We start from the raw sequence: 14,753 nt of genomic DNA on the forward strand, positions 1-14,753 counted from the left end.
GAGATCCCAAGATGAAAAGCATCAACTTATAGTGAGGATGAGGGCAGACAAAGATGAAGGGAGAGGTATTGGAGGGAATGGGAGATCAAAGATAGTATATTGGTAGCACTACAGGGTGGAAAGTATTTAAACCAAACACCTCTGGGAGTTTTTAGGAGACATCAAAACAAATATTTTTCCCTAATGTCATTTTTTCCTCTGAGGATTATTTAAACCAGTGGAGGCCGTATTACGCTCTTCAGTTGTAGGCAAACTGCTGTCCACCAGTGTAGTAGTGCATTGTCTCTGTTTACTAATGAAGCGATACACCTGGAGTGAGTACACTGATATGGTTGGTGCATACTACATATTGCATCACAACGGATGAGCTGCACAGTATGTTTATCAACAATAATATCCTAATCGCTGTATCCCACATCATATGACCTTTGCTGCTGTGTACCAACGTCTGCGCGAGACTCGGTCATTTAGCAGATTACCTGGACAGGGACGCCGTTACACGGTAAGAATGCTGCAATTTGAGGAAGCTGTCTTGCAGCATGTGGAGCAGATCCTTCAATCAGCACTCGTGCAATTGCACGTAACATGGGGACGAATCAGACAAATGTACAAACAGTCCAATTGTTACGTCCATTTCACTTACAGCATGTCCACAACCTGGAACCAGTTGATTATCCACCCAGAGCACAGTTTTCACAGTGGTATGGAACAGTGTGAAAAGCATCCTACATTTCCATCCTCTGTGTTGTTTACCAATGAAGCAACGTTCAGGTGTGATGGAGTCTTCAACACGCACAATTCGCATGTTTGGAGTGAGGATAACCCACATGCCACAGTTACTAGCACTCATCAAGTGTGGTTCTCCGTTAATGTGTGGGTTGGTGTTGTTGGGGGCTGTTTAATTGGGCTGTATCTGCTACCTAGGCCACTAAATGGCAGGCACTTTTACAATTTTCTCGCCAGAGCATTGGCAGAATTGCTGGAAGACGTCCTGTTCCCTACAACATGACGGGACGCCGGCACATTTCAGTCGTCGTGTGCCTCGATTCCTGGACCGACGGTTCCCAGAAACGTGGATTGGCAGAGGTGGTCCTGTACCATGACCTGTTCGATCCCCAGATATGTCCCCTCTGGACTTTTTTGTGTGGGGAGAGATGCGCAACCTTGTTTACACAATTCCTTTTGCATCAGAAGAGGATCTGGTTGCCCACATAGTAGCAGCAGCAGCAGCAACAATTCAAGATACTCCTGGGGTTTTCGCCCATGTCAGACAAAGCATGATCCGATGGTGTAACCTTTGTTTTTGTGTCAATGGAGGAATTTTTGAAAATCTACTGTAATTGAAATTGGGTTGTGTTAATGTGTTCTCTTGGTCATAAAGAAATGGAAAAGTGTTTGTTGGTTTAATTCATTTGCCACCAGAGAAATCTTCCTCTAACGGTTTAAATACTCCTCATAGGAAAAAATGACATTAGGGAAAAATATTTGTTTTAATGTCCCCTACAACCTCCCAGAGTTTGTCGGTTTAAATACTTTTCACCCTGCATATCAGCTTCTATCCAGAGATGGCGAGGACAGGGTGAGAAGTAAACATGGATTAAGGTGAAGATAAATGAGTTGAATAGTGCCATTAAAAACTAGAAGGAAAAGAAGGTGGAGGGAAAATATTGAATGGGGAGGGGAGAAGAACAAAGATAAAAAAATCAATAAAGGAAAAAAATAAACAAGACATAATGAATAAAAATAGAAAGATTAATAATGATAGTAGTAGTAGTAGTAGTAGTAGTAAGAGATTGTAAATTAATAAGGCTTAGTCCAGATGGTGTATGAATGTAGGGTTATGTTGGAGGGCAAGTTCCCATCTCTTGACTTCAGGGAAACTGCTGGCAATGAACAAAAATATGGAAACACAAGAAACAAACATTCTGCCATGCCTAAAACTGTGTAGAAATATCATTGCCATTCAAAACAGTTCCATTCATCTGAGAACGGATAAATACAGGTCCTGTATAATTTTCAAGGGAAGCTTGTGTCATTCTTCCTGCAAAATAGTGGCAAGTTCAGGTAACTTTGATGGAGATGAATAGCGATCATACACCTGTCTCTACAAAGTAGACCACAAAAGCTCAATAGTATTGAGATTTGACTTTGGTGGTCAGAGATTTGGCAGTTTGTCCCTGTCCTCACAGAACCAGCCCTGGATGATGTGAGCTCAGTCATCTTGGAACACTGCATCCCCGGTGGGGAATAAATATTGTACCGTGGTGTGGAACTGGTCAGCCAAAATGGTCACATAATACTTGGCAGTAATGTGACCTTGTAGAGCGCCCAAGGGGCCCTTGGAATACACCACTCTGGCTGCTCAAGTTATCACCAAACCCCAGTCATATTTCACTGTTGGGAGGTAAACTCGGCCAGAAGTTGGAAACATGAGCAACAAGACTCATCCAATGTAATGAATTCCATTGCCCCATAGCCTAGGTTTTATGATTTCGGCTCTATATTTTCATGTTACGGGCATTTGTGTCACCGATGAGTGGTTTTGAAATGCCAACTTGGGATGCAGTTCCCTGCAAATAGATATCCATACGTGGTTTGGTGCTGACAGGGCTTGCAAGTGAATTTTGCAGGTTATTTTTTTTGTCACAGTTGTCTTCAGTGGTTGTTTCTTATGCTCACTCAACACACTTTTGTCGTCATTGTGTCTTAATAGATGATGTTTTTTCACTTTCCCTGCATGCAATATAAATCTTTGATATAGCTTCTTTTGAAATGCCAAATACTTTGGCTACATTGGTTAAAGAAGCACCCACCATACAAGCACCCATGATATGCCCAAAGTTGAATTCATTTAGCTCTAATGTGATACACTTGCAACTATACAGATGACTGTTGTGACCATGACCGACACGTACAATGTATTGAGGGCACTGCACGAGTACTGTCTGTGATCAAATACACCACCACCACCTTCATACTTGGCTAGCACATGGCATGCCCAGTTCTTATGCTCAGTCTGTTAGTCTGTTTAGTGGGGATCATTCTTATATAAAATGCTGTGCAGCAGGCACATGTTAGTTGGTAAACAACATGCGCAATTTTGCTAACTGCTCTGCCTTCGATGTGACGAAAGCAGCCAAAAGTTGACGTGCGTGACACAATTGGACCATAAATAGAGAAGCTACATTTGTGTGAAAGGGAAATGAGCAACTTATGTTTAATGTTCTACATTCGTATGATTACTTTTAAATTATTTAACTGTACCCGTTTCTTTCATCAAGTCTTTTGAAACATTAATCCAAGAGCTCAACATTATGGAAATTCTTTTGCACTCTTTTTTCAATACTCTTTGCAACTTTGTTGAAAGACATATTCAACAATACCATGAATCCTTCATTAGATCGAAAAATGTTTCCTAAGCAGTTAAAAAAAGTGGCTCATTTCGTATGCATGTTTGGGTGTACATACTGTTGTGGACAGTTTTTCTTTGACCCAGAAAGAATAAAAAGCAATGTAAAATCTTTTCTTGAGGACCTGACAATGAAGAGTATACTCTGCAATTACGCCTAAAAGAAAATCTTAAATGTCAGAATCCCAAAAAACATGTTACATACTTTTGTAGACAGTCTACACACACAACAAGAGATATATACCAGATGCTCCTCAGAAATAGAGCAAGTTATCTTAAGTCTGTGTACCGAACAAGGTGGTGCCGTGGTTGCTACACTGGACTTGCTGTTGGAAGGATGACAGTTCAAATCTGCATCCATCCATCCATCCATCCATCCATCCATCCAGATTTAGATTTTCCATGCTTTTCCTAAGTTGCTTCCAGGAAAATGCCAGTATGGTTCCTTTGAAAGGGTACGGGCGTTTTCTTCCTGTAAAATGAGACCATTGTCAATTGCCCGAATAAACTTTCCTGTCAACTATTATGTTGGCACAGCAGCAGTGATCGACAGCTTACAAATTACCACTTTGAGGGTCCATTTGATTCCACACTGTAAGAGACATTCAGTATTGTTCTGCACTGTCATTTAGTGAAAAGAATATGAGCTTACTGAATATCAGACCAAAATTTGTGGTAGGTTCCTTTCAGCAACCCCAAACTCAGATCATGAGTCAGTGGCTGAACAGTTGAAAGAAAACATAAGCCTCATTTCCAATAGGTACCTCACTCATACAATTATAGTTGGTGGTGACTTGTATCTGGCCTCAGTATGTTCATGGAAATACATGTTTAAAGTCAATGGTAGGCATAAAACATTTTCTAAAATTGTACCCAGTGCATTCTCAGAAAATTATTTTGAACAATTAATTTAATTCACCCAATGTGTAAATGGTTGCAAAAACAGGATTGACATCTTAGCAACAAACAATCCCAAGCAAATAGGAATCATCATGACGCATAGAGGGATTAGTGACAAACAAGGTGGTTGTGGCGAGACTGAAGACTTTAACATCCAAATCCACCAAAAACAAACATAAAATACACTTAAAAAGCCTTCCTAAGAGAAAGTCTCCACTCCTTCCAATCTGACTATGTAAACATAGACCAGATGTGGTTTAAATTCAAAGAAATATATTAATTGCATTTGACAGATATATCCCAAATAAATTAATAAGAGATGGTACTGGTCCCCCACATACACAAAACAAGTTAGAATACTGTTGTATAAGCAACGGAAACGCATGCCAAATTTAAAAGAACACAACCCCCCCCCCCCCCCCCCAAGACAAGATCAGTAAAGTGTTACAGAAACTCAGAATTTAGTGCAAACTTCAGTGTGAGATCAGTTTCCACAACAAAACTCTTATCTCAAAATCCTTAGAAAATCCAAAGAGACTCTGGTCATACGTAAAGTACATCAGCAGCAAGATTTAATCAATACCTTCACTGTGTGATAACAATGGAAATGTTACTGATGACAGTGTCACTAAAGCAGAGTAACTAAACACTGTTTTTCAAAAATTCATCCATCAAAGAAGACGAAGTAAATATTCCAGAATTCAAATTGAGGGCAACTGCCAAAGTGAGTAACTTAGAAGTAAATATCCTTCTAGCAGCAAAGCAATTTAAATCACTTGTTAATGGCAAGGCCCTCTGATCCAGCTTCTGTACCAGAGTATGCTAATACGATTGCTCACTTGTTGAAAGATCCTTGTCTAAGGACTGGAAAGTTGTGCAAGTCTCACTACTACCCAAGAAAGAAATAGGAGTAATATGCTAAATTACAGACACATATCACTAATGTTGATTTGCAGTAGGATTTTGGGATATACACTGTGTTCTAATGTTGTGAGTTATCATGAAGAAAATGATTTTTTGACAAACAGCCAACATGGATTGAGAATATATCATTCTTGTGAAACACAACTAGCTCTTTATTCTCTCAAAGTAATGAATGCTATCAAGAGGGGATGTCAAATTGATTCCTTTCTTTTAGATTTCTAGAAGGTTTTTGATACCATCCCTCAAAAGCAACTACTGATCAGATTGCGTACTATGGAGTACCGTCTCAGTTGTATGACTGGATTCATGACTTCCTGTTAGAAAGGTCATAGTGTGTAGTAACTGACAGAAATTCATTGAGCAAAACAGAGGTAGTATCTGGCATTCCCCAAGGAAGTGTTATTGGCCATCAGCTGATCCACATCAACAATGCAGGAGACAATCTGAGTAGCCAACATTGATTGATTGTAGATGATGCTGTCATTTGCCATCTTGTAAAGTCATCAGATGATTAAAACTAATTGAAAAATAGTTTAAACAAGATTTCTTTATGGTGAAAAAGAGGCAATTTATTCTAAATAATGAAAAGTATGAGGTCATCTACATGAGCACTAAAATGAATCTATTAAGTTTTGCTAACCCAATAAATGACACAAATTCAAAGGGTGTCAATTTAACTAAATACACACCATTACAGTTACAAATGATTAAATTGAAATTCTCATATAGATAATGTTGAGGGGAAAGCAAACCAAAGATTGTGATTTATTGATGGAACATCTTACTGCTTGTAGAGATATGCTGACTCAGTTTTTCAGGATAGTAGATGGGAAGTTGTGGTACAGAAAATGGCCCAGAGATCACTAGTTGTGTGTTTGTGTGTGTTATGAAACAATGTGTATATAATGTGTGCAGTGACTGATAGTGAGATATGAGAGAACAATGTGGCATTACATTACTTAATAAGTTATTCATAAAATGTAATTTTGTGTACCCAGGCGTAAATCTAATGATTGTCTCTAACTAGAAGTTTGTAAATGCATGTGTATACGAATTAGCTTATTTTAAATTGCACTAACCTTGTATATACTTTGACATGTCCTATATCCTTGTAAAAAGAGATCTACAGATGAATAAAACTACTACTGCTACTACTAACCTTTAGAAAATACAGTAGGTTTACTAAGGAGACTGCTTATACTACGGTTATCTGACCTTTTCCGGAGTATTGTTGTGCAGTGTGGAATCCACATCAGTTAGGATTGACGGAGAACATCAAAAAAGTGCAAAGAAGAATAGCACGTTTTCCATTACTGCGAAGTAGGGGAGAGAGTGCCACACCTATGATACACAAATTGGCTTGTCAATCATTAAAACAAAGGCTTTTTTGTTACGACAGGATCTTCTCATGAAATTTCAATCACCAACTTTCTCCTTAGAGTGTGGAAATATTTTGTTGGCAGCCACCTACATAGGGAGATATGATCATTCTAATAAAATAAAATAAATCAGTTCTTGTACAAAAAGATTTGTGTTCGTCTTTCTGCACACTGTTCAAGAGAGGAATAGTGAGAAATAACTTGAAGATGGTTTGATGAACCCTCTGTCAGGCACTTAATTGTGTATTGCGGACTAAGCATGTAGGTGTAGAGGAGACTGTAGTGCCTGTAGAACACAACATTTCATTCTTAGTGGATCAAAATTAACAAATTTAAAAATAATTTTGTCAGTATCCCAAGGGAATGTTAGAGGGCTGTTACTTTTTTTACAACATATATCAGTGATGATGTGTTTAATACTGGACGTCAGTGAGAATGTTCATAAGTGATGCTGCTAGAAGACTGTAACCAAAGGCAGAAAGACCTTTAGTGGGTCAGCAGTTGATGCGTGGTATGTGACCCTGAAGGTAATTAAATGTAACAGAAACAGGGACCCGCATGAATAGTTGAGCATTTTAAAGTGTTACTTCTGGAATATGGAAAGATGGGCTTGCCCTCAGTCAAGTCTACCTCTCAGATTACTGACAAGGGCTTGTCAGCCGGTCAGTTTAGATGCAGTTTTTTTGGGAGTTCCCACATCCAATTAGATGAATATCCGACTGGTCCTCATGTTCCACATTAGATACAGGCTACACAAATATTTAGAAAACGTTCTCTCACTTGAACATGACATTACTCTAGACACAGAGAGCTGTGGTACACACATTCCCTCCCAAGGGGAGTGATGGTTTTGGGCAGGGAATCTGGCCACAAATTATCCCTCATATTGCCAAAAACAGTAAAACAATGCCACTCCTGTAAGCAGTGAGAAAGGGATAAGAAGAAGAGAATATTGTTTGTAAGTAGGTAAAGTGATCCATTACTGTTAGATTTGATGACACTATTGCCAATAAATCATTAAAAACAATAACCACCATAAAGTATGTTGTAATAATTGTCCGGAGTAACCTAAAGTGGAATGTGACAGAATCTTAGGAAATGTAATTTACTTACAAAAGATATGGCTTACAAAACACTAGTTTGACTGATTCTTGATCACTGTTCATCAGTTTCATCAGTCTTGGAGCCTTAGCAACTAATAATAGAAGAGACAAAGACCATCCAATGAAGAGTTCCATGGTTCATCATGTGATTATTTGAAGAGGTTGGTGGAAGAAAGTGTTAACAAACAGAAGCGGATTTCATGCTAATGAATATTATACAGGGTGATTTAAAAAAAAAAAAAAAATACAATCTAACGTGTGCATTGTGCATACAACAAGGAAGTGTAATCATATGGAAACTGGGTGTCACAGTAGCCTCAAAAGGGCACTACGGGTACGAGATGACATTGCTATACAAATACAGAGACCATCGCCACTCATGCTGTGGAAGTGTTGGGAGTAACATGGCTAGCTACACATACTGCAAAATGATGCATTTGATTTATGGTGCGACCAGCTTCAGTGGATTAGAAGCCATGTGATTGTATCATGTGAAATATCCCAGGTGCTGTGCTAAACATTGTTCGCTGCCCCACATCACTGATCATGCAAAACCAGCTGCTTTCATGTGCACAAGCTGGATGCTGCTCACCAACGAACAATATGGGCAGTTGCAGCAGAAGAGAGTGTTCTTGAAAGGGTACAGCGTATGCCATCAACAAGACATATATCCCACTCCACTGGTGTCCCCCAACACTCTGTCTAGTGTATTGTACATGATGAAGGACTTCATTTCCAGTGCATCTGGACATTGCAACCTGGGACTACAATAAACATATGGGATTTCCCTAGAGAGGTTTCGCTGGACATGCTGAATGTGTTTCTGTGCCTATTCCTCACTGCATTCTATTGCAGTATGATGGAGTCCCTGTGCATTTGAGCTGAAAAGTGAGAGAACATCTGCAGGCAACCTTTCCCAGCCACTGTATTGGTGTCCCCAGTCGTTTTTTTCGTCTTTTTTTTTTTTTTTTTTTTTCAAGAGCCTTTTGTATGAAACGTGTTACATCACTGGAGGACCTATGGGCAGAACTGTTGCAGCAGCAGGATGTTTTAGAGATTCACCACGTACCTTTGAGAGGGTGTGCCCTACATTGCCAGATTTATCCATTTGCGATTTTTTCTTGCGGGAGTTAAGTCTATACGACTTGACCAAGAACCCTGGATGAGTTAAAACAGAGAATTCAGAATGCAATTCACAGTATCCCAGCTAATATGTTGCAGCAGTCAATGAGTAATTTCAACAGCAGATTTCACAAATGTATTCGTAGTACAGAGGGACGCCATCTAAAGGATGTACTTTTTAAAAACTGACCAATGTCATTAATGTTTCATATTGTAAGGTTTCATTTACTATGAATGCAAATTATTTCGTTCATCACTTCTAGTTTTATTGGATTGTGGGAATGTTCCTGTTTTTCTGTGTCACTCTGTACAAGTAACAACAACTGTTAACACCACTTTCTCATTGCAGCCTTCACCTCTGCAACATTCACTTATAACACTTTAAACATTCACTTATAACACTTTAAACAAGCTCACAAAATAAGCATAGATGCTACCAACACACATCCTCCAATAAGGCACAAACACATAAACTTCAGTCTCAAGCAACAGTGCTGCTCGTAGTTCATGGGCACTCACCTGTTCTATACTACCCATGTTAACGTGCCATGAGTCAGCACATTTTCTCTTTTACTTGCTATGCTTCTGTGTTAGCCCTAATTTCTCTGATTTGCTCATTGTGGTCACTTTGTGACAGATTGTGGGAGGAAGTAAAATGTTGCCTGACTTTTCTTGGAACATAAGCTCTCAGGATTTTAGAAGTAAAACTCATTGTGATGAACAGCAAGTATCTTGTATCGCCTGCCACTGGAGACCATTGAGCATTCCTGTAATTTTGTCATGCCTGCTAAATGAAGGGGGCTGGCAGAAGGAAGTGCTGATCCTCAAGTTAGCAAGGATTAATCTGACCACTTTATCTGCAGTATTTTCAAATGCACTAACTGAATTGTGAGATCACACAGTTGCCAAACAATTATTTCACATATGCCATTGATTGCCATGCAGTGAGTGATGTCACTTCGCCCTGTTGAAACCAGGCTTCTTGAATTTTTGGAAAGTTGTTCAACATGGGTGTAATTAAAGTTCATAACATCTCCACGTAACAATTGGCAATGACAGTTGTGTGTTTCCCTGTTCATTTCCAAAAAAATATGGTCTGGTAATCCCATGTGATGAAATACCACACCATACTGTCACTTTACTCATGAAAGTCATTAGGATTTGTGTTTGCCCAGTAACGGTAGTTTGTTTTATTCACGTAACCTATGAGAAGAAAATGTGCCTCACCTGACTTCCACAACTTGTTTAGAGATTCATCATCATTATTTTTTTATCATTTATTGACAGAACCCTAATCATAACCGATAATCATTTTCCTTCAATTGTTGCACCATCTGTAGTTTGTACAGATGACATTTTAAATCAAGATAAAGAATTCTGCTAACGCTCTCCTAGGACATTCCAACCACTGCTGCTTGCTTATGACTTGAATGCTGTGGGCTCCGTAACATAGACTCAAGTACAACATCAATGTTTGCTTGAGAATGCACACTTCTTATTCGCCCTGTTGGTTTCTTCTTGAGGGCAGATCCAGTCTCTTCAGAGTTATTAATCCAATATTTTATTGCGTGTTTAGCAACCGTGTTTTGATGGAACAGCATCAAGATGTCCTAAATTTTAAAAACGTCGAAACTCCCTGTGCGCTGCTACCAAACTATCATTGTTTTTATAAAACATTTTTATGGCTAATGCTCACTGTTGTCCATTCCACTGATCCATGATTACTGAAATGGCAGACAGTTTACTCGCTGTCACGAACCCGCAGTGCTGCCACTTGCCACTACTCATTTCAAACATTCCCATTATTCTGTGTCACCCTGTATTGAAAGAAGGAGAAGAACAAAAGATGCCTACGTATTTCATTCCAGCTTGCAGATCTGGCCACGGAGAAAGTAAGGGTAGACCTCCATAAAACATATTAGAGTTTTCTAAATGGGTGAGAGCAATGTTTTTGAAATCTAGAGATCTGACTAACAATTGTGCTGTGTGATTCACATTTTGGTGAGGAACTTAACACAAAAGCAGGCTTGTTTGTCATTGATAGTAAAAAAGTTAAAATTTCAAGACAAAGGTGGTCTCTAAAACCAAAATATCTATCAAAAGTATCAACAACAGAAAACTGCTTGTAAAACACTTGCAAGAGAGAAGCTGTGACAAAGGAAATGTTGAATGAGAAGTGTTTCTTCTGTTAAGGAAAGTTTGTGGTATGAAATGTTATTGGATGCAGCAATAATTTTGTTGAAAAGAACATTAAAGTGTAAGAAACTGGAAGCGATACGATTACGTAATAAACTAAGGACATTGAATGTTGAAATAAACCTTATGTGTAAGCAGCTCTCAGATGAAAAGTGTGAGACAGCTCAGTCAAATCTTCTAGATTATTCTAAACTCAGTAAGAAACAGAAAAATATAGTAGGCTCTATGATAAAGAAATGCATATTGGAAACCAATAAGGGAATGTGGTATGGTGATGAGTTTCTTCTGGACAGCGTGCTCTTAAATATTAAGTACACAGACGTTGCTTGAAGCACGGATTGTTGTCACTCCCTTTCAAAACACATCTGTGAAATTTAGTAAAGGGTCTCAAACACTCATATGGAATGAATATGCACACTGTGGAAGCAGTTAAGAATTGAAGAAGAACAGAAAGAAAACAAATGCTCAGGTGTGCTTATTTTTTATGAAGTTAAGCTTCAAGAACAACTGCATTTCAAGAACACTTCATTCAAAGTTGATGGTTTCGTCAACTGAGGGAAATATACTCCAGGAGACTAATAACAAACTTGCAAATCATGCTGTAATGTTTATGTTTGTTTGTTCCTCTACTGGATCCAAACTGTTGCTGTGTACGCTAGTTGCAATGCAACTCCTGGTGACATCATCATTTTGACGATTCAAATAATTATCTAGCTAGAGCAAGCCGGAACAAGTATGATTGCATTCACTTCTCATGGCAGTCAACTGAATAAAAATAAATATATAAATATAATACCAGTCCAAGCATGACATGAGGTCTTTTCTAAAACGTGTACGACTGTGAATGCAAGTAATCGGATAATGTTTTGAGAGAGCTGATTGTATTGTAAAATTACTGCAAAGTAAATTTCTTTCATTTTACTATAGTTATGTACAAGGAACAACAAATATCATACAGTTAAAGATTATAATATGTTACATTAAATATTCTAGGACATTAGAATGAATTGCATGTAATACTCAGTGCCAGGAGGTGAAAGTGAAACAGTAGGTTTTTTGAATGATTTCAGTTTTGAAAAATGTTCTATGTAATTCAGTTTTTGGCTTGATGTTATTCAGCTTGTATTGTGACCTTATAGCTTGTATTTGCCACTGTAAAAACTTTTATTTTCAGTTTCTGATCTATTTGCAGTTAGCACATCTTTATTTATGTTAAATAGTGATTTTTTTTTTTTTTTTTTTTTTTTTTTTTTTTTTTTTTTTTTTGAGGTTAGCTAGATTAAATTTTGCATATATTGCTAACATGCAGTACATTGTGTGCAGTTTTCAAAAAATGATTAAAATTTTTGCCCACTGGAGGGGCTAAAGTTATTAAGGAATATGGAAAAGATTGATTAAAAGAAAATTCAAAAGGAAAATTGGCTAAATCGTGTGAATATAAAATGATTGTGAAAATGAAAAATGCAGTTTCTGGCATTTGTCTGAAAAAATAGTTGTGTTAATCAACGTATAACCTCTAATGAGCACCAATGTTTGCTTGTAGAACTGTTTTTTGTATGAAAAATGCAAATTTGAAAACAAAACAAGAAATTTACTCATATGGACATATCAGGTTATAAGGAGTGATGTATCTACTGATGGGGAATAAAACTTTGAAATGTCTCTCACAGAAAATATAAAATAAATTTGGTTGTTTATTATAATTTATATTTCATACTCCAAAACCTGTAACCCACTTTTTCTTACATTATTTTTAATAGCAAGTTTTGTGATACTGTTAACATATATTTTGTTTCACTTTTAAATTTTGTCTTTATTACTTTTAAACTTAAGGTACTTATGTTTGTTGACACAGGAGGCATACCATCATTGTAGGAGGGGTGACTGTAGTTACTCTCTATCTAAAACTTTGGTGACATTAGGAAATATGAGTGTGCATATTGCATGTTTGTAGTAATCAGAACAAACCTTTTACTTATTAACAATGTTTCTTCTTCATAAATCCTGTTGCAAACATTACGTCCTTTGGCTATGCTTAAATCTGTTTTTTTTTTTTTTTTTTTTTTTTTTTTTTTTTTTTTTTTTTCAATAGACTTTGTTGTCATGTCAGTAAAACTTTCTTAAGGTTATAAATAAAATAGAAAGAAACTTCCACATGGGAAAAATATATTAAAAACAAAGATTCCAAGACTTACCAAGCGGGAAAGCGCCGGTAGACAGGCACAATAAAATAACACACAAACACACACACTTAAGGTTAGTTACATGTTGCTATGTCAGTGTCTTCACCATTTTCTTCATCTCTAGTTTTCAGTGTTCTCCTCCTCCTCCTCCTCCTCCTCCTCCTCCTCCTCGGCTTCAAAGGAACTCAATGCTCCTGTGCCAGTCTCATATGTTGCCCCCAAATGCTTCTATCTTGTGTTGCTTCCTGCCAGTTATTTACACCCATCCCATTGCATATTGTTTTAATGTGATTTACCCTTGCACTCCTGTGTCTCCTCCTTGATCTCTTATCATATGACTGCTCCACCAATAGTCTTGAAACCACTGGATCCTCTTTCATTTTCATTGCATGGCTTCCCCGTTAAAGTCTTCAGGAATATATTATGTTGATTATTGTTGCTTGTTGTAATAGCATGTGGATTTCTTTGTTGTGTCTTCTCTTCCAGCTGTGCAATTCGTTATCATAGTATGGACCAAAGATGATGCTATAAACTTTGTTTTCAAATACTTGTAACTGGAGTTCTTCCATTTTAGTTGAAATCTATGTATCTGCTCCATAGGTTCTGGTGGGTCTGATGATTATGTTACATAACTTCATTTTGTTCTCCTTGTGAGTAGTTTAGACCCTAGAAACTTTTGTATGTAGCAGTAGGCTCTGTTGTCATTTTTCAGTTTCATTTTTACTTCTACTTGTCTCTACTTTTGTGTTGCTGTCATTGCACCGACAAATTTGAACTGCTCAATGTGTTTGAAATCATGTTTGGTGGTGATTGGTTGTCTTGATCATCTGTACATCTTTGAACCATCGTGTGTCTTGTTTTCTGATCAATCACTTTTTCATGTTGCCTTTTTATGATCTTTAAAGTTCATCGTCACTAAAGCAACATGACAGTTTTATCACTTTTCAGTATTATTTTAAGATGTACAGTTTAATTTGTTTATTTTGTCCAGTCTCCTAGAGTTACTGGATGATCATTGATATTTATTTGTGGTGTTTTTTATTAAGTTCCAAATCAGTTCAATTGGATATAGATCACAATGACAGAGGTAACTGTAGTATCAGAAAAGTCTTTTCTTTTAATATCCTGTTCACTGCTTGTGTAGGCCTAATTTTATTTGCCCCAGTAATATCTAGTAGTTTGTGGTCTTGGTCGTATCTTTTGTCACTATGATACTGTTTCCTCTAAGCCAGGAATTGAGTTTTCCTTGAGGGAAAAGCGCAACACAGAGCACTTTGAAGCACAACATTTTGGGAGATTTGAAATGGTTTGTTCCTGCAACCACTTAATGTAATTTATACCTTTTTGTCATCAGCTTTCAGTAACTGTAAAACTAACATGTTTTTGTTTCTCTTCTTTACAGAGCTTAAGAACAATATGTATGATATTTCTAATCTGAAGTGGTATCATTTTTATCAAAATGAAAATTCACTCTAGAAAACTAAAATATTTATGAGACAGATTTGCTGCTCAGTACTTACCTTCAAGATGAAATATG

The 14,753-nt window shown here is 37.4% G+C and overlaps 1 protein-coding gene across 1 annotated transcript in view; it reads left to right on the forward strand.

The window, feature by feature from the left end:
* LOC126284819 (cap-specific mRNA (nucleoside-2'-O-)-methyltransferase 1) overlaps positions 1–14,753 on the forward strand; it is a 241,890-nt gene that overhangs the window by 48,132 nt on the left and 179,005 nt on the right. The window lies entirely within an intron of this gene.

This window comes from Schistocerca gregaria, chromosome 8 (assembly GCF_023897955.1).
Source record: "Schistocerca gregaria isolate iqSchGreg1 chromosome 8, iqSchGreg1.2, whole genome shotgun sequence".
In the NCBI taxonomy this organism is placed as follows: domain Eukaryota; kingdom Metazoa; phylum Arthropoda; class Insecta; order Orthoptera; family Acrididae; genus Schistocerca; species Schistocerca gregaria.